General features: G+C 42.1%; 1 protein-coding gene across 4 annotated transcripts in view; it reads right to left on the minus strand.

Moving 5' to 3' along the window:
* bach2b (BTB and CNC homology 1, basic leucine zipper transcription factor 2b) overlaps positions 1 to 21,069 on the minus strand; it is a 372,434-nt gene that overhangs the window by 296,363 nt on the left and 55,002 nt on the right. The window contains exon 2 of one of the 4 annotated variants that reach the window (XM_068025757.1): positions 8,863 to 8,964. The exons of 2 other annotated variants lie outside the window; for them this stretch is intronic. The gene's annotated coding sequence lies outside the window, so the exon portion shown is untranslated. Of the gene's footprint in view, positions 1 to 8,563; positions 8,667 to 8,862; positions 8,965 to 21,069 lie in introns of those variants that run through there. One more of the 4 variants, XM_068025764.1, reaches the window with a different exon arrangement.

Below are 21,069 nucleotides of genomic sequence, written 5' to 3' on the forward strand. Positions count from 1 at the left end.
GTGTAGGTATACCCACAGTGCTGTTAGGAAGGGAGTATCAAGATTTTGAACCAGCAACAGTGAAAGAGTGGCGATATAGTTCCAAGTCAGGATGGTCTATGACTTGGAGGGGAACTTACAGGTGGCGGTATTCCAAAGCATTTGCTGCCCTTGTCCTTCTAGGTGGTAGAGGTCATGGGTTTGGAAGGTGCTGTTGAAGGAGCCTTGGCAAATTGCTGCAGTGCATCTTGTCGATGATAAACACTGCTGCAACTGTGCACCAGTGGTGAAGGGAGTGAACGTTTAAGGTGGTGGATGGGGTGCCTTGGATGGTGTCGAGCTTCTTGAGTGTTGTTGAAGCTGCACACATTCAGGCAAATGGAAAGTATTCCATCACACTCCTGACTTGTGCCTGGTCGATGGTCGACAGGATTGGGGAGTCAGGTGGTGAGTTACTCGTCACAGAATTCCCAGCCTCTGACCTGCTCTAGTAGCCACAGTATTTATATGGCTGGTCCAGTTCAGTTCCTGGTCAATGGTAACTCCCAGGATGTTGATGGTGGGGGGGCTTCAGCCATGCCATTGAACACCAAGGGAAGGTGGTTAGATTCTCTATTATTGGAGATGGTCATTGTCTGTCATTAGTGTGGCATGAATGCTACTTGCCACATATCAGCCGAAGGCTGAATGTTGACCAGGTCTTGCTGCATGCGGGCACAGACTGCTTCAGTACCTGAGGAGTCATGAATGGTACTGAATACTGTGCAATCATCAGCAAACATCCCCACTTCTGACCTTATGATGGAGGAAGGTCATTGATGAAGCAGCTGAAGATGGTTGGGCCTAGTACACTAACTATGCTGAGGAACTGTTGCAGCGATATTCTGGGGCTGAGATGATTGGCCGCTGAATATTGAATATTCAGCAAGGCACCTGACCAAATGATAACAATAGATTACACCTGTACTGTATTAAGGAACTGGGTGGTGATTGGTGGAGGGAGACAGCATGGAAAAATAATTTTTATTATTGATCTTCACCCCACATCCTTTGTTTTTTTCTCCTTTCCTTCCTTCCTGAGAAATGCAACTTGCAAGGAAATAGATCAAACTTCCCACAAAGGAAGCAATGAAGGAGGATTGGGAACACACATAGAAAAACAAATACAGCATTTAACATTTTGCAGGGTGGGGGAGGGGGCTGTGAAATCAGGAGAATTCAGGGACTTGCATTGAATATCTATCTGCTTAATAGTACTCACCAAAAAGCTCACACACTACTTTCTAATTACAAAGAATTTATGGCACAGGAACAGACCATTTGGCCCAACTGATCTGTGCCAGTGATTATGTTCTACATGAGCCTTCTCCCATCCTACTTCATTTAACCCTATCTGCATAACCTTCTAATTAAAAGTCCCACATTTCAAACACAGACAGATCAGTCCACAGAAATATAATCATCAAAAATAGAACCTTACAATATGGAGAAGTGTCTCATTATATTCATTCTACATCTCTCCCTTCCCAAGAGACAACAAAGGGGGTTAATTTTAACTACCAAAAACGGGCAGGTTTGGGTCAGCTGGGAAAGTGTCAACTGACCTCAAACCCCAACTTCAGTTTTAGTGGAGGCTAGCGAGGGGGAGCTGGGTGGGGGCAACCAATCATTCCTCAGGAGATGGGTCGGTTATTGAAACTCTGAAGAAGGTTAAATGCCTCCTTTTAACAAGTCCATTTACAGCACAGCTTGGGGGCCAGGAGGAGCAGGATTGTTTCCCCCAATAAGGCCCAACAAGCTCCCCTAAAACCACCCCTACAATCTGTCCAACCTGCTCCCCACCTCCACGATCATGCTTTTCCTCCCATGACCATGACCTCATTTACCCAATCATGCTCTAACCCCATGCCCATGATCTCTCCCCCCACCACCACCCCAACCTACCTGCATCCTGCTGCTACAGGCTTTCCCACCTGACAGGCAAACAGCCTGTCAACCAGGCTGGCTGCCAGGCGGAAAACCTGGAGAAAAAATGTAAACACATCAACATTCATAAACCCATTACTTCCAGGTTACCAGTCCATAACTCCTCCAACACCTTACCCCGCACCACCCCACCCCCCACCCCTACTACAAATACGTGTGGTTCAGTAAATATTAGGGCCAAAATGTTTACTACCAAGTATAACCATCACCAGTAAATGTACTCTTAACATTATCAAATGTGGTCAGAACCAAAGGTAGAGGAACTCTTCGGGTGACAAAATTTAACCTGAAGATGTACCAACATTCAGTTCTGAGTCTCATCAGAAAACATCTTTCAAAGAGAGCAAACCAGTCAAGCTGAAAAAAAATTACAAAACTGCTCAGGTATTGTACTAGTCAGACAGCACTAAATTCAATCATTGCTGGACAAAGTCTACAAATTAACCATCCTTCTACATACAAACTGTTCTATTTAGATGGTTCCACTTATGCACAGGTTTGTTTAACTGCCAATCATAGCAATACTGGTGCTTTTTTTTTGTTCTATACTTAATTTGTCTCGCCAGTGAATGAGCAAATCAATTTTTCCACTAAGTGACGCAAAGTGTAAGCACAAAGCATGGCAAATATGATTTAATCCTTTTTATCCAATCAATTATTTCAATCGATTTCATGTCTGATTCACAGAAAACATATAAGATATTGTACTTCTAAGCTTCTGTTTATTATTCATCAGTATGTGGGTACTGCTACCAAGATGACATTTACAGACCATCCCTTGATGCCCTGAGTGGCTTGATAGGCCACTTCACAGGGCAATTAAGGGTCAAAGCACACTGGTTTGGGACTGGAGTCACATACAGGCCAGACTGGGTAAGAACAGCAGGTTTTCTTCCCTAAAGGATATTAGTGAAACAGTTGGATTTTTACGATAATCCTACAGCACCATGGCCATTTTTACTGATATCAGTTTTTCACTTCCAGATTTTGTGTACTGAATTAAAATGATCAAACTGGAACTATTATACCTCTCGATTATCGGTCCATGCTTCTGGGTTACTAGTCCAGTATTATAACCACTACATTATCGCACCTGGCAAGATTTTTGAGCTTTTAGTTCTCCTGTTTCTGCTGACTCCCAAAATGTTATCACTTTCTAATGTGTAGTGGAATCAGATAAAGACGCATTTTATCCAAGTACAGACTTCTACTCAATTATTCCAGTTGCTTACAATGGATTCAACCCAAGCATAACAGTTCTGGGAAAACCAGCTTTAAGTTTCAGGTTTCTTATCTATGAGAAATATTTAAAATCAAGAGAAATGAATATAACTAACTGATTCATTTGTGATTGCAAAACAACCTACATGGTGTTAGTTGAATACTATTACTATCCCATTATTTTACTATCATCTAAAGTGTATGGTGTATCAGAGGCTAATTTCTCACCAGCCTTGTAAACATTATGGAGGTGAATTTCTGCAAGGTTTCTCCCGTTCATTGTTATAATTTCAGCCGAAGTACCAGTAAAACCCCAACAGACAAAAAAAAAAGAACCATCACAGATATTTATCCCCCATAATTTACAACAAAACTTCAAGAAAAAACAGAAATGCAATGTAATTTTTGCTGTAACACGATATAAGATTTAATTTGGCTTCTCAACATTTTGATACATATGAATTTTTTTAAAAGCTAGAAGATCCCTCCGGCATTGCTTGTGGGTAATTTGATCTATACCTGTTACCTGTACTGGAATGATTTCACCACTTTGCTTCCCAACAAGCCCTTGAAGTTGTCTTTGAAGAATTCGATTTATGCCATATGCACTGGGAAGAGCTTCAGGCTTGTAAGGTTAAATTGGTTCAGCTAGTGCTGTTTGTGCAGTATCCTATGCTTTCTGTAAACATTTGGGAACAGAAGGAAAACATAACCACTACTCCAGCTCATGTGTTCATCTTGGGAGATGCCTGCTAAGCAATATCCGATCAAGAGGTTTGGGTGCTCCACAACAGCTGCTCTGTGGTCCCAGTGCCTGTATCCCTTTCCTCAGTTTCTCTCTCTTTCTCGCTTTCATATTCTCAAACGGTGTTTGTACACTGTGCCATTTTCTTCTTGTATCACTGTTAGTCTTCCCATTCTTGTTTATCTCTCTTACTTTTATTTCTTTTGTATGCTGTGCCCTTCTCTGTTACTCTCCATTTCTGTCCCTCTTACTCTTCCCTTTCTCTCTTGTTTTCTCTCCATTACTTTCAGAAATTCAGATATTATTGCAGGAATCTTTATTCCTGTGCTTCTCTAAGTTGCTCTCTTACCATATCACTTGCATTCCTTTGCTCTCCACTTGCACATTGTTCCTCTTCTATTTCTCTCTTACTTTTGTCTCTATTATGCCATCTTTTTGTCTGTTGTTCTTTGTTACTCTCCTCCTGTCCCTCATTTTTCATTTTGTTACTTTCTTCTGGCACTATCCTTTGTCTCTCTGTCACCTTAATTGTTGTCCCTATATTTCTCAAAGTTATTCTCTTCCTGTGTTACTTAATCTTCCTTTTGCTCTACTTCTTCCCACCTGTGTGTCTCTTAGTCTACCCTTTCTCTCTAGTTTTACTGTTACTCTGCGTTACTTTCTTTTCTGTCTATTTCTCCTCTGTAATTTTTAACTTTTGTCCATGTTTCTCTTTGCTACTCTGTTAATGTATCACACCTTCTGTTACTCATCTCATTCTGTTTCTCTCGACCTGTGTCTCTATCAGTCTCCCCTTCTACTCGTTTTTTGTGTCACAGATTGCCCACGGAAAAGGCCACAGCCCCCAGGCCTGGATGACTTTCCCACGTGGGGGAGGCCAGCCCCCACTCCCCAACCGCTAGCTTAATTCCAGCAACAGCAGGAAGAGGCCCTTCAGTGGCTAATAATTGGCCACTTAAGGGCCTGAATTGGCCTCTGATAGGAACGCCAGCTTCGGTCTTTCCTGCCCCTGACTTAATGGCGGTGCGACGGGAAAGCGAAGAGACCTCTGCACCACCCCCCCCCCACTTCACAATTCTATGCCCCCCTTCCCCCCACCCCACCTCCTAGCCCGACTCTTGGGGGAACCATGAAATCCAGCCCCTTGTTTCTCTCTGTTTTCCTCTTTTTCTTGCCAGGAGCAAAGCCACAAAAGGGAGCAAGCAGGACAGAGTAGCCAGAATTGGCACTAAACAAAGAGCTGTGGAAGGAACTGAGCAGAAGAGCATGGAGTGTGCAGAGCCAACATTAGAGGGTGGGAGGGACAGAAGTCATCAGTGTTGGGACTTGTTTGGTATGCTGCACATGCATTCTGCAAGTCAGACCTGAGTTGTGCTGGGTTGGGGAGAACAGAGAGGTGGGTTGGTCCAGTACCGTCAATGCGGATATGGGGTTGAGGCTATTCATTATGCATGGAAAAGGAACAATATAAGAGCAACTCGATGATAGAATTACAAAGCTAATGGGGAAGCTAGTGTTTATTTTGTGAATGATTTCATTTTTAATATGTTGTTCAATATTTGTGAAGTTCATTTCTTGGGGCATATATTTGGGTGGGTGAGAAACTGTCATACCACAGGAATGAGACTGGTCATTGTTCTGACTGAAGCATCTGAAATAAAACTACAGCGATAAATCCTGTTCTTGTTAATGCCTGATGACATGGGATCTAACTGGCGCCTCGTCCTGGGAATTGATTAGAATAAGAGGTAAAATAACACTTACAGTTATATAGCACATTATTAAGTTTGTCAAAACATTTTAAAGTACTGCGCACAATCAATTAATTTTGAAATGTTATGAAGCAATTGTGGCAGCCACTTAATTCAATGGGATGAAAGACCATTTCTCTATTTTTGGTGGCATTAGTTGAAAGAAGCTCATTGGCCAGTACTCCTGGTAAACTCCCTGGTATGCTTCAAGTTGTGTCATCAGTTATTAAAGATCCACCTGAATGACCTTTGAGAACTGACTAGTTCAGGGATATAGTTGGTTTTGCTTGTTGTTGTGATCTAGGAGGTCAAAGGGACTTTACAACTCCATGACACACCAAATCCCACAGGGGCATACAATTACACAGACAAAAGAACTGTAATATTTAAGGATGGGTACTTCACACAAATAAAAGCAAACAGACAATACCAATTACAATAAATGGCACATGTAAATCTATACAGCTATTAACTGATTCATTTACTGTCCAAATTTGCAACTGGATTGGGATAAAATCTTCAATAACAAAACCAATTTTAAAAATCCCTTGAGGGATCAGTGTATTTTTGGGCTTCAAAAATTGTGTAATTCTTTATTGATTGAAGATAGGCAGATTGCCAGTACATCCCTGGAGTCATGCTAGGATAATACTATTGTCTTACTAATTGCACAGCAGTGTAAGAAAAAGATAAACAGATAAAAATCAAATTGCAAAATAAACAAAATGAACTTACAGTAAACAGGCTGGACTTTTCCTAGATCATTTGCTGGTAAATAGCAAAGTTGTTACACAGTATGTAGTTTCGGTCGCTGTGAGGCGACTATGGAGTGACCTCTCCATGGCACATGCCTGGGCGAATGTATGGAGGTTGAGAGTTGCCCAAGCGTCAAAACCCACCTCTCGGCCTTTCTGGTGGGGTACAAAGGAGTGCAGAGCACGACGTCTGGCACCAGCATGGCTGCAGGAACTGCCGGAAACATGCCAAAGGTGACACATGACCGCCTACGGGATTCCGCTCCGGATTTTCTGTTAGGGTTTACTCCCTTACCTTGGTCTCTCCCAAGACGCCCACACGGCAGTGGGGTTGTTAGGGCCCCTACACAGGGGTAGGAGGATGCCGGTGGGAGGAGGGGGTGCGAGGGGGAGGGGTGGAGGGAAGGGGGTGCGAGGGGGAGCTGGGAAGGGGGCTGTAAGGGGGAAGGGGGGGTGCAGGGGAAGGGGGTGCATGGGTAAGATGGTGCGAGGGGGGAACTGGGAAGGGGTTGCGAAGGGGGGAGGGGGGTGCGGGGGGGGGGTGAGCTGGGAGAGTGGAGCTGGGAAGGGGAAGGGGTCGAAGGGGGTGCAGATAATAAACCATTTCATCAGTTCCCACCATCGACGCCGGGAAAGCTCATCCGCCTCCTCCGGGAGGTGAGCGACATCCTCGGGCGCCAGTACCAGCAGGAATTCACTGACATTGCGCTGCAGATGCACTACGAGCCTCACATCTCCCGCGGGCGCTTTGAAGTTGTGACCGAGGAGCCGTTCGTGGCTTTTTATGTGTTTGGGGCACCTTTTTCTCAAGGCTTCCCCTCTGTAATAGTCTTATTACCCTAGGGTTCCGCTGCTCCTTCCTCTCTACAATGGACTTACCGTACGCCGTGGCCGCGGACAATCTGGACAGTGTAGACAACAGGATAGAAGATCAGAGTATCACCAGCTGTACTTTGCAATTTCGTCCGTATTTCATTCAATTTCATTGAGTGCTCAATGAGGAAAACAAAGAGCAGGTACGTAGTAATGCATCTTTAATTAGGTCATTAGAGTGCATTGAACCGACCAACAAAAGGCGTAAGTTACATGAGCATAATTTTCCAATAAAAGCTTTTTAAAACAGGTAACAGGGAAGGAAATGGTTGGAAGTGAACAGCCATATCCAGTGTACAATAGAAGCAAAAGCTTTAACTGTTTAAAAGACAACGTAGCATTAAAACTGGTCTAAATATTCAAGTTACTTTGTAGTAGAGTGGTGGCACATGTTTTGAAACTTTACAATTAATAATGATGAACAGTAGTAACGTCAATTTAGAAATCAATAGGTTTCACAATATTCTCAATCACCAGCTCAATATTGAGACACTGCACAACAATTACAGGTGGGTTAAGAATGGATGCTGAATAGAAAGTCTGTAATTAATTCCCATCCAAGTCACACACCATCCTGACTTGGAACTATATCGCCGTTCCTTCATTGTCGCTGGGTCAAAATCCTGGAACTCCCTTCCTAACAGCACTGTGGGTGTACCTACCTCACATGGACTACAGCCGTTCAAAAAGGCAGCTCACCACCACCTTCTCAAGGGCAATTAGGGATGGGCAATAAATGCTGGCATAGCCAGTGACGCCCACATCCCATGAATGAATTTTTTAAAAATCAGTATTAAGTGCCACAATATACAGAGACCTTTATCGAGCACTAAGAGGAAGTAACAAAAATTAAAAATTAACTTCAAATATTAGCCCAAAGTAAAGTGGCAATGACTGAAAGAATGACAATATTTACAATACACTATAGAATGTCACTCACTCTTATGGTGTCCCTTTTTAACACAAAGACAAGGAAATAGATTTCTGGAGTGGCAGAAGGCTGCTGATGCTTTTTACTGCACGCCACTTACAACAATGTAAGAGCAGACGGAAACATAATATTAAACCTGTCTAGCCTAATCCTCAACCAACTCCCAATGATTAGATTGCTGTACTTTATGAGAACACATGGTTTCAATTGAGTCTGAAGAAACCTACTATAGACTGCTCCATGTAGAAATATTAGCACTATTATAAAAAAAAGCCATTTGGTCAACATTTTTTGCAGCTAAGCTTTACTCTAGAGTACTCACTCCCAGTGGCACAAAGTCCAGGACTGTGCTATGAAGTTTGTTGCTGCTTTGGTACATTCATATGGTCCTTTATAGTTCTGTAAAATGAAGGACCATGCTGGCCAGGAACAAACTTTCAGTGCATAAACTGGCTGCTACTCATATCGTTCAGCTGAAGAGTTTACCCGAATAGGACAAAATCAAGAGAAAGGCAATAATTTCATGATGGAATTGTTCTCCATGTTTGTGCATCCAGCATTGTTCCACTTTCATCAGGGACCATTATACTTTAATTGTGACATATAAGTACTTTTTCATACTTGCACTTTATCCCAGGACAGACGATTTAACCCCAGCAGATCATGAGAGTCAACATTTTTTTCATAAGTAAAGCTTTAAAAGAGATATGCAGATGTGGGATTCTGTGAAGAAAGAACAAATCACCTGAATATAAAATCATAAAAGTACAGAACCTTACTGCTTTCTATTGTGCATATCTTTGCTGGCATATTATCGGTTATCCAGTGTTAATATGAGCAGCTGTGGCCCAAAATGCCAGATGTCAGGCTTGAAGAGCTGAAAGTTGTTCCTTTCACCATGTAAGATGTCAATTTTCAGATACTCTAAAATGTTCAATTTGCCCTGCTCTTACAATGAAGGGCTGCAGAGTCTTCCATCCTTTTCCTTATTTAAACAAACCCCATTTACTCCAGTAAATTAGTCAAAATATCAATCTTAGAATTTTACAGCACAGAATGAGGTCAATCAGCCCATTGCATATGTTTTGGGTCTCAAAAATTTGGTTTCATTTCTCTAACTCATAATTTTAATATTTTTCTTTTTCAAATATTTATCTACTTTCATATGATAACTATTACAGATTTTGACTGCTATTTATGCTGGGAGAAGATTTCATATCCTAATAAATCCTATTCATAAAGAAAATCTCCTAACCTCTGCCTTTATTCTTCTGGCAAAAATCTTAAACTTATGCACTCTGGTTGCCAACTTGCTAACCAATGGAAATAGTTTATCCCTGCTTACCTTGTCAAAAGTGTTCAAAATTTTAGAGATCTTCTCTTAACCTTTTCTGCTTTAATGAAAGAAACACCAGTTTCTCCAGTCTTTCCTCATAACTGTAGCTTCTCTCATCCTCGATATCTCAGTAAATCTCTTCTGTACCCTGCCTTGATATCGTACTAAAAGAGCTGCCCAAAACTGGACCCATGTGCCAGATTTTGTTGTACTTACGGAGAAAGGACTGGCTATTGCAGTGCACAAAGGAACACTTAGCATTCCCTCGTTGCTTCTGTACTCTATTCATCATGCCAAGCTTTTTAAATTTGTCCTCCCACATTTAAAAGTGCATGGACTAGATTTAGTCGCTCAGGCGGAACACACGGCACCGAGCATCTCACCACCCCCCTGCACCCACCGCGATTCTATGGCACTCAGGCACTTAAGTGCCCGGACCCGGGATCTCCATCCCTTTAAATTCGGGGATGCCACCTCCAAGAGTTGCCAGCCAATCAGAAGGCTGGCAGCTTAGTACTATCGGCAGAGCCACCAGGAGCTGTGCCCACTGCTAGTTATACAGGAGGCCTGGGTGCAGGTCCCAGTGATGGGGTGAAGGGAGGTTGGGCAATGAGTGCAGGGGGGTGGGTGTTACAGGAGATAGGTCTTTGCCCGCGTGGACCCTCCGTGAGTCACAGATTGCCTGCGGAGGAGGACCCCCCCAACTCTCAAGCCCACAGGGAGGTCACCTCATTTCACTGCGCGACCTCCCCACCTGGGTGAGGCTTAATTCCAACGGCAGCAGGAAGAGGCCCTTAAGTGGCTAATAGGCCTTTCCCGCCCCTGACTTAATCGCTGTGTGATGGGAAGGTGACAGGCCCTCCGCAAACCCGCCTCCCGTGGCAATTCCATGGCGCAACCCCCCAACCTCCCCAGCCCGTCTCCGGGGCGTCCATTAAATCCTGCCCTATGTATCTAAACCCCTAAGTCTCTCTGCTCCTCTATTCCTTTTAAGGTTTTAACATTTAGTGCATGTATTTTCTCATTATTCTTCCTCCTAAAATGTACCACCTTACATTAAGTTTTATCCAACATTGATCTGTATAATTTCCTAACCTATCTGTTCTCTTTTAAATAATTTTTTGTGCACAGGGCAAAGCTAGAATACTTAATGAGTACTTTGTATTGGTGTTTACTAAGAAAGAGGAATCTGACAAAATATCGGGAATCGCAGAGAGAGTAGAGGCAATGGATAGGGTCAAAACTGAGAGCGAGGAGGTACTGGAAAGGCTGGCTATGCTTAGGTGAGATAAGTCACCTGGTTCAGATGGCTTGCATCCCAGGTTTCGAAAGGAAGTGGGTGGAGATAGCGGAAGGGCTTGCCATAATCTTCCAATATTCCCAAGATATGGAGGAGGTACAGAGGATTGGAGAGTGGCAAATGTGACATCCTTATTCAAGAAAGGGTGCAAGGACAGTCTGAGCAACTACAGGCCAGTTAGTTTAACATCAATGGTGGGTAAGGTTTTAGAAACAATAATCAGGGGAAAAAAATCAACAGGCATTTGGAGGGGCTTGAATTTGTAAAAGGCAGATCATCCTTGACTAATCTAATTGAATTTTTTGGTGAAGTAACAGAGGGCACAGATAGACAGATGGTAGCATGATATCATTGCTAAAACGGAAACTTGGCTTAAAGAGGGGAGAATAATGGTAGCTCAACATCCCTGGAGAAAGAGTTTTCAGGCAGGATAGAGAGGGGGATAAAAAAAGGAAGGGATAGCATTATTGGTTAAAGAATCAATAACTGCTGTGAGGAGGGATGATATGCTAAATGAATCATCAAATGAGGACACATTGATTGAGCTCAGAAATAAAAAAGGGGCAGCCACACTACTAGGAGTGTACTATAGACCTCCAAATAGTGGGAGGGAGATAGAAGAACAAATATGTAGGCAAATTTCTGAGTGCAAAAACAATAGGGCAATAATAGTTGGGGATTTCAACTACCCCAATATCAACTGGGATACAAACAATGTGAAGAGCACAGAGGGCACAAAATTCTTGAACTGCATTCAAGAAAACTTTTTAGCCAGCATGTATCAAGCCCAATGAGAGGGGGCGCAATTCTAGATTTAGTCTTAGGAAATTAAGCTGGGCAAGTGGATGAAGTAGCAGTGGGCGACCATTTTGGAGATAGTGACCATAATACAGTTAGATTTAGTAATATTACGGAAAAGGACAAAGATAGAACAGCAGTAAAAGTTCTAAATTGGGGGAAGGCAAATTTTATGAAGCTGCGAGATAATCTTGCAAAAGTGGACGAGATACAGCTACTTGAAGGGAAATCAGTTGCAAACCAGTGGGAGGCATTCAAAAGCGAGATTCTATGGGCACAGTGTAGACATGTCCCACAAAGAAAAAGGGTGGTGCTGCCAAATCTAGAGCCCCCTGGTTAACTAGAAGCATACAGGATAAGATAAAGCAGAAAGTGAAAGCTTATGACAGTCACAAAAAAATTAATACTTTAGAAAGCCTAGAGGAGTACAGAAAGTGCAGGGGTGAATTAGGAAAGTAAAGAGAGGGCATGAAAAAATATAGGCAGGTAAAATCAAGGGAACCAAAAGATGTTTTATCAGTAAATTAAGGGCAAGAGCATAACTAAGGAACATAGGAGCATGAGTAGGCCATCAGCCCATCGAGGATGCTCCGCCATTCAATACGATCATGGCTGATCACCCACTTCAATGTCTTTTTCCCACACTATCCCCATATCCTTTTATGTCATTGGTATTTGGAAATCTGTCAATCTCTACTTTGAACATACTCAATCACTGAGCTTCCACAGCCCTCTGGAGTAGAGAATTCCAAAGATTCACAACCCTCTGAGTAAAGAAATGTTTCCTCATCTCTGCCCTAAGTGCCTTCCCCCTTATTTTGAAATTGTGTCCCCTGCCTCTAGACTCCCCAACCAGGGGAAACATCTTACTTGCTTCTACCCTGTACATCCCTTTAAGTATTTTGTAGGTTTCAATGAGATCACCTCTCATTCTTTGACACTCTACAGAATACAAGCCCAGTTTCCCCAGTCTCTCTTCATAGGACAGTCCCGCCATCCTGGGAACAAGTCTGGTGAACCTTTGTTGCACTCCCTCTATGGCAATAATATTCTTCCTTAGGTAAGGGGACCAAAACTGCACACAGTACCCCAGGTGCAGTCTAACCAATGTTCTATACAATTGAAGCAAGACTTCACTACTCCTGTACTCAAATCCTCTTGCGATAAAGGCTAACATACCATTGTTGTCCTAATTGCTTGTTGCACCGGCATGTTAGCTTTCAGTGACTTATTGACAAGGACACCCAGATCCCTTTGTACATCTACACTTTCTAATTTCTTATCATTTAAGAAATACTCTGCACATCTATTCCTCCTACCAAAATGGATAACCTCACATTTTTCCACATTATATTCCATCTTGCCCGCTGACTAAGTATGTCTAAATTCCCTTGAAGCCGCTTTGCATCTTCCTCACAACACACATTCCCACCTAGTTTTATGTCATCTGCGAACTTGGAAATATTACATTTGGTCCCCACATCCAAATTATTGATATATACTGTGAACAGCTAGGGCCCAAGTACTGCTCCTTGCGGTACCTCGCTAGTTCACAGCCTGCCAATGTGGGAATGACCCGTTTATTCCTACTCTCTGTTTTCTGCCTGTAAACCAACCCTTAATCCATGCCAGTATATTACCTCCTATCCCATATGCTTTAATTTTGCTAACCAATCTCCTGTGGGGGATTTTTCCTCCTACTGATGTCAGGCTAACAGGTCTGTAGTTCCCTGTTTTCTTTCTCTCTCCTTTCTTAAATAGTGGGGTGACATTTGCTACCTTCCAATCTTCAGGAACCGTTCCAGAATCTATCTATAATGTATGCGTAGATGCAGAAGATGTGGGCAGGGTTCTTAATGAGTACTTTGTCTCTGTCTTCACAAAGAAGAGGGCTGATGCGAACATTGTAGTTAAAGAGGAGTGTGAAATATTATACGATAAGCATAATGAGAGAGCAAGTACTAGAGGGTCTGACATTCTTGAACTTAGATAAATCACCAGGGCTGGATGGATTGTATCCCAGGCAGTTAAAGGAAGCCAGGGAGGAAACAGTGGATGGTCTGAGGATCATCTTCAAATCCTCACTAGATACAGGCGAAGTACCAGAGGATTGGAGGTCTGCGAACGTTGTACCATTGTGTAAAAAGGGTGCGAGGGATAGGCCAAATAATTTTCCCACCACTGAGGTCAGACTGACTGGCCTATAATTTAGAATCAATTCTGAGAGATAGGATAACTGCCACTTAGAAAGGCACAGATTAATCCCTGATAGTCAGCATGGATTTGTTAAGGGAGGGTTGTGTCTTACTAACTAAATTAGATTTTTTGGGGAAGGAACAAGGAGGACTGATGAGGGTAGTTCAGTAAATGTTGTCTACATGGATTTTAGTAAAGCATTTGACAAGATCCTACATGACAGACTGGTCAGAAAAATAAAAGCCCATGGAATACAGGGGAACGTGGTGAGCTGGATCCAAAATTGGCAATGCTTTTGCGAATGTAAGGCGGTTTCCAGTGGCGTTCCACAGGGCTCAGTGTTGGGTCCCTTGCTGTTTGTGGTATATATTAATGATTTGGACTTAAATGTGGGAGGCATGATTGGGAAATATGCAGATAACACAAAAATTGGCCGTTTAGTTGATAGTGAAGAGGATAGCTGTAGACTCCAGAATGATATAAATGGTTTGGTTGAGTGGGCAGAAAAGTGGCAAATGGAATTCAATCAGGAGAAGTGTGAGGTAATGCATTTGGGGAGGGCAAACAAAGCAAGGGAGTATACAATAAACGGGAGAATATTGAGGGGTAGAGGAAGTGAGAGACCTTGGACTGCAGGTCCACAGGACCCTGAAGGTGGCAGGACAGGTAGATAAAGTGGTAAAGAAGGCATATGGAATGCTTTCTTTTATTGGCTGAGGTATAGAATACAAAAGCAGGGATGTAATGGAACTGTATAAAACATTAGTTAGGCCACAGCTGGAGTATTGTGTACAGTCCTGGCCACCACTTTACAGAAAGGACATAATTGCTCTGGAGAGAGTACAGAGGAAATTTACAAGAATGTTGCCAGGGCTTGAAAATTGCAGCTATGAGGAAAGATTGGATAGGTTAGGGTTGTTTTCCTTGGAACAGAGGAGACTGAGGGGTGTCTTAATTGACGTGTACAAAATTATGAGGGGCCTAGTAGACAGGAAGGACATGTTTCCCCTAGCAGAGAGGTCAATTACCAGGGGGAACAGATTTAAGATGATTGGTAGAAGGATTAGAGGGGACATGAGGAAAAACTTTTTCACCCAGAGGGTGGTGGGTGTCTGAAATTCACTACCCGGAGGCAGAAACCCTCAACTCATTTAAAAGGTACCGGGACCTGCCCCTGAAATGCTGTAACCTGCAAGGCTACGGACCAGGTGTGGAAGGTGGGATTAGATTGGGTGGCTAGATTTTTCAGCTGGCGCAGACACGATGGGCTGAATGGCCTCTTTCAGTGCCATAACCTTTCTATGGTTTTTTATGCTTCTATGGAATGCTTTGGATGTTGTCTATATGGATTTTAAGAAAGCATTTGATAATGTACCACATAAAAGGCTGGTTAACAAAATCGAGGCTCAGCCAGTCATGGTAAATGGTTCTTTTCCAAGACTGGAGGATGGTGGACAGTGATATTCCCCAAGGGTCAGTGCTAGGACCACTGCTTTTTTTTGCTATATATAAATGTCTTGGATCTTGGAATACAAAATAAAATTTCAAAATTTGCCGATGATACCAAACTTGGAGGAGTGGCAAACTGTGAGGATGATACAACAGCCTGCAAAAGGACATAGACTAGCAAAATGGGCAAACAAGTGGCAGATGGAATTGGAAAGACGTGTGAGGTGATGCATTTTGGCAGAGGGGATAGGGTGAGGTTAAATAGACTTAATGGCACAGTTCTTATGTGTGTGCAGGAAGAGAGGGACCTGGGGGTGCATGCATCAATCTTTGAAGGTGGCAGGACATATTGAGAGAGTGGTTGGCAAAGCATATGGGATCTTGGGCTTCATAAATAGAGGCATCACATACAAAAGCAGGGAAGTTATGGTTAGGCCCCAACTAGAGTACTGCATCCAGTTCTGGTCACCATATTTCAGGAAGGATGAGAGGATCCTTGTGAGGGTGCAGAGAAAATTTACCAGAATGATTCCAGGGATGGGGGACTTTAGTTACAAGGTTAGGTTGGAAAAGCTGGAGTTGATCTCCCTGGAGCAAAGGAGATTTGAGGGGAGATTTGATAGAAGTGTACAAGATTATGGTAGGCTAGGATAAGTTAGACAAGGAAAAATTGTTCCCATTAACTGATGGTACAAGGACTAAGGGACACAGGTTGAAGGCTTTGGACCAGAGATGCAGGGGGAATGTGAGGAAAAACTTTTTTTATGAAGCAAACGGTAGTGGAAGCGGAGAAATCAATGATTTCAAAAGGAAATTGGATGGGCACTTGAAGGAAATAAACTTGCAAGGCGATGGGGATCGAGCAGGGGAATGTGACTGACTGGATTGGGCTGTGGAGAGACGGCATGGGCTCAATGACTAATCACATAACTTACTTGAGCTCAAGCGAGCACACTTAATCTAAGTTTTAAAATGTAGCCGTTACAGCCAATGAGCTGCTGTTTACTGTTCAATTATGTACTGCAAAAACAAATATATATTTTTATATCCTTTAAATTTATATTTTTCTCCTCATCAGGATATTAGTACTGGAACACTTTTCATTCAGGAAATATCGTCAGCATCGACAGCAAACCTTGGTCAGGCACAATGTTGGGACAGACACTGGCCCCTCTCTATTCCCCATCAATAACATGCCTGGGCCCACCAAATTCAGAATGGTAACCCGCACTGCATCAGCGTTACGCAAGTGCTTCTGTTTTTGTTAAAAATATTTTTTGAGGATTCGTAGTCAAACTGAAGAAATGTTTGACCAGTTTGCTTTACAAGAGGGTCATCAAGAGAACACTGAAAGGACTTGTTTGACAACAACATTTACTGGTTGTCACATGACTCAAGTTAAAAATAGAACAGAAACCCTGGTAACTGGGGAAGATGTGTGCAGAGAAGTGACAGGTCAGAAAGTGGACTTTCTGTTTCCGGTTTGACTTTTGAATTGTTTGGAGTTGGGAATGACCTATTTAAAAGGAGTTGGAGTTTTAAAAAATAAAACTGAAGGACAGAACCCCAGCTCAGCCCAGCCTGTTCCATCTCATTAAAAAGCCTGCAGAAGAGGAAGAGAACTTGCAAGGAGAGAAGAGAATTCCCAAGAAAGGAGAGAAGACCACAACCCAACTCAGCTTTCCAGCACCTCTCTAAGAGACTCTGAGATGTCCACTGTGTCAACTCATCTCATCTCCTGTCTTTGAAGAAAAGCCTGCTAAATTAATTCTCAACGCCACCTCAAACGAACTGTTCTAAAAGATCCCAGTGACCCGCTTACGTGTACTCGGAGGCCAGACTGTATGCAATTTTGGGACACAACGTATCTGCTGTTTTTTCAAGAATGAGCAAGTATTCAGCCCAAGTGTCTTTCTGTCTGTAACAGAGCTCTAAACAAAAATCCCTTTTATTTTTCCGGTTAACTGTGAAGGGCTAAGGTAAAAAGGGAACTGTAATATTTCAATCTGCGTGTTTATGCTTTACTTCATTATGGTTAAGACCTATTTTATAATAAATTGATAATTTTGTTGTTTATTCAAGAAACCTGGTTGGTGTGTTTTATTCTGGGAAAAATAGAGTATATGACTGACTGTATCAGTAAGTGGGAAAATTTAAATATATGTTGTGACCTGTGGAGAAGTGGGACTAGAATAAACAGTGCACTCCTCCCGCCTCAGTCATAACATCAGTGTGAATGATTCCACTTCACAAAACCAGCCACACGTCTGGCCTAGCTGAATCAGCCAATTTATTCTAAATCATTATCAATGCCTACTATGAACTATATTGAGAGTGCTGCAAACCTATTTCATAAGAAACCCTTACAGAAGGTGGAAGAGACTTTTAAACTTTTATCCATTCGATTTGGACTGCATTTAGATTAAGGCTGCAGGTATGAAGGGGAACAGTTTTAACTGACTACATTACCTAATTCCCCTTAGGCCAGCTTTGTTTGTAGAAGAACAACTGCAAAGATAGGAGATGCATAACTTAAATTTTACAGTACAGCTCCCTTAGACCTTATCAAACTGATCTTTACGTACCTGACCATAAAAAGTAACTAGCAGTTTCATAATATGCTGTGACTAGTTAATGAGAAAAACAAACCCACCCTCAGCAAATCTGGTAAAAGTGTGACACAACTTAATTACGAGGCTTCTAGAGATAAAAAAAGGTGTCACACCCGTCCTTTCAGCAGAATCCCAAAAGCAGCTGGAATCTCTTCCAGCTGGCTCAAAAAAAAATCTTCTTCTACATGCTAGAAGTTATTTTTGTAAATCACAGTATTGGTTGCACAGCTCTACATTACTAACATGTACTCTCAGTATAGAAACAGGAAGCAACATACAAACATATGCAAGCATACAGTAAACTGAAAAGGAAGGCAGAAATGTCAAAGACTAAAAAAGAAAGTAGCAGAATATAAAAATTAAAAGAAATCCTAATCTTAAAACAACAGAACACCAAAAAGGAGATGCATGAGAACATTTATTCTTAACAGGAAGGAAAGTGAAAGGAATGAAGAGGCTAAAGAGCAAAGAGAATGGAGGAATGGCATGAGGAACGTGCAGAAAAAGAACAGGTGCTATAAGGATTAGAAAACTGAAAGTAGCAAGATGAAATTGAAGGACAAGACTGCCCTAATAATTAATCTAAGTATATATCTGTGGGAACATGACAATTTAGGTAGGATGTCCAAGTGCTGACAACGTTTGGTTACCAGAAACTGCTTGTGGTCAGTACTTGAAGATTTCCGAGATTTGATTTATCTGAACTGTAGAGGAATTAATTTAGTGTCCGTGTCGGGGGAGGGTAAAGACATAGGATGTCTTCTAGACATATCTGCAGCATATTCAGAAGACACCTGCCTGCTTACACCTGTCTGTTTGTTTCTAGCCCATAACTACCATGTTATCTGTATAATATAAAATTGCTTAATTTGAAAAAGGAATGAAAAATCACAATCCTGTAACACTATATACAGTAAAATGTTTAGATCTTTTAGAACATGGTTCATTTATATTCTTTCAGAAAGGCAATGTGCTGTGCTCAGGCAACAAAAGACCAATTTTCGCCTACAGTACCTTTTACCTCAGGCACGCATTTCAGAAACCATAATGAAACCTCCGCACCTCTCAGAATAACTTTTTTTTAAGTGTGGATCACAGCTGACGCATGAAGTAACTGTAGGCGATTATTTCCTGTGTTACCCATGAGACGGAAATGCACTCACTTTCCTCATGGAAAATACACATTTCTCAGCCAAAAATACTGCTGGCAGAACAACCTACACTTTTTCATTTCTGTACACTTTGAAAAATGCTGCAATACACTCAAACATTTCCTCCAAATCCACAAATACAATTATTGGAAAATTCAATGCACTGAGTTGTAAACATCAGCCAGACTTTCTTGGGATGCAGTACTGAAGTGGCAGGTTATTATATCTCACAATGCAACAATAACGAAACTGTTCAATTCTCACCAACAGCAATATGTTAAGTAATTCAGCATAAAATACACCCTCGTTTCAATTTTAACAGGTGAATGTATTAAGTTAGAAATACTTTCAATAACATGACAAATATAATATATATTAAAAGCATGATAAACCAGTGAAATCTGGTTATAATGTACAACTTCAAATAAATATTGTGGTTCATTCTAATAATTTTCATTTTTGAAAAACAATACTCGCGTGTTACTAATGCTCATAAAACTTTTGTTTTCTGCTTATATAAATGATTTGGACATAAGCACAAGAGCAAGGATACTGATACTGAAACAAGAACAGAAAGTTTTGGTGAGCCAATGCAAAGCACTGGTGGCACAACACAAACGAGCACTGACGATGATGCTGTCTTTCAGAACAGCAGCATAAGGTCGAACCGCCAAATCCTTTCTGATCCGTGTGTGTGTCTGAAAGGGCAAGAACCATGTTGTCTATGTAGTAATAAAGAAGTGTGGCCTGCACCAAGAGCATCTTGGGACTTAGCCACTTTGTGATGATGGCCACCTCAGAATCAAGAGGCTTCTATTGGAATGCAGCAGCCAGCAACCTCATACATTCCTGCCACTCAGGTAGCACCTAAAAGCGCACGGTTAGGTTTAACTGTGCATGCATCACACTGTCGTTCCCAGGTGAATCACAGTGGTAAGAACCATGAAGTGCACAAATGTGCACACAGCCGCAAGCAATGGCTTTCCATTAAAATTATGGTGGCACAGAAGTTGTTATGCATGCAGACATCGTTCTTGGAGATGTTTTCATCAGCTGATCTGAATATAGGGTTGGTAGTTTCAAACAGAGAAGGTTCTGTAGATGATGACATATTTGTGAAGGGAAGTGGTGGGGTTGGTGGGTAATGGGGGGCTGGGTGAGCGATGGTATACACAGGACTGTTCATCTAGATATGGTAGCCAAAAGGTCTCCCAGATGAGAGTGATACAAATATTTTTTGCAGCTAGTAATACGTTGACCTCCTCATCCTCTTTAGGCAGCTCTTGATAACATTCTAGCTGTGTTGGGGGCCTTCTTCCTCTCCTTAAAAAGAGAAGGTTGAAAGGAGATTTGACAGAGGTGTTCAGAATCATGAGGGAACTAGGCAGAGTAGATAGAGACAAGCTGTTCCCATTTGGGGAAAGGTCGAAAACCAGAGGACATAGATTTAAGGTGACTGGCAAAAGAACCAAAAGCAATATGAGGAAAAACATTTTTTTTTAAAACACAACGATTGGCTATGATCTGGAATGCACTGTCTAAGAGTGTGTTGGAGGGAGATTCAATCATGGCTTTCAAAAGGGAATTGGATAAGAACCTGAAGGGAAAATAAATTACAGGGCTATGGGGAAAAGGCAGGTGAGTGGGAATAGCCAATTTGTTCTGGCAGAGACCCGGCATGGACTCAACAGGCCAAATGGCCTCCTTCTATGCCATAACCATTCTATGATTCAGGTTCTTCATCATGCAGCCTCTTTCTAAGAAAAATGCTTAGCAGCATGCAGCACACCACCACGATCCTGGAAATCCTAACTGACCTTTATTGTAAGTTGCCCCCAAATTGATCCAGACAGCTGAAGTGCAGCTTTAACGTGCCTGTGGTGTTCCATTATTACTGGGGTGCTTGAATGGGCCTCATTACACTGGTGCCCAGATGTTGTCCTGTAAAAGTACACAGGCATCACGGGTCATGGTTTCAGCGATAGT

Source organism: Heterodontus francisci, chromosome 3 (genome assembly GCF_036365525.1).
Source record: "Heterodontus francisci isolate sHetFra1 chromosome 3, sHetFra1.hap1, whole genome shotgun sequence".
Taxonomy (NCBI): domain Eukaryota; kingdom Metazoa; phylum Chordata; class Chondrichthyes; order Heterodontiformes; family Heterodontidae; genus Heterodontus; species Heterodontus francisci.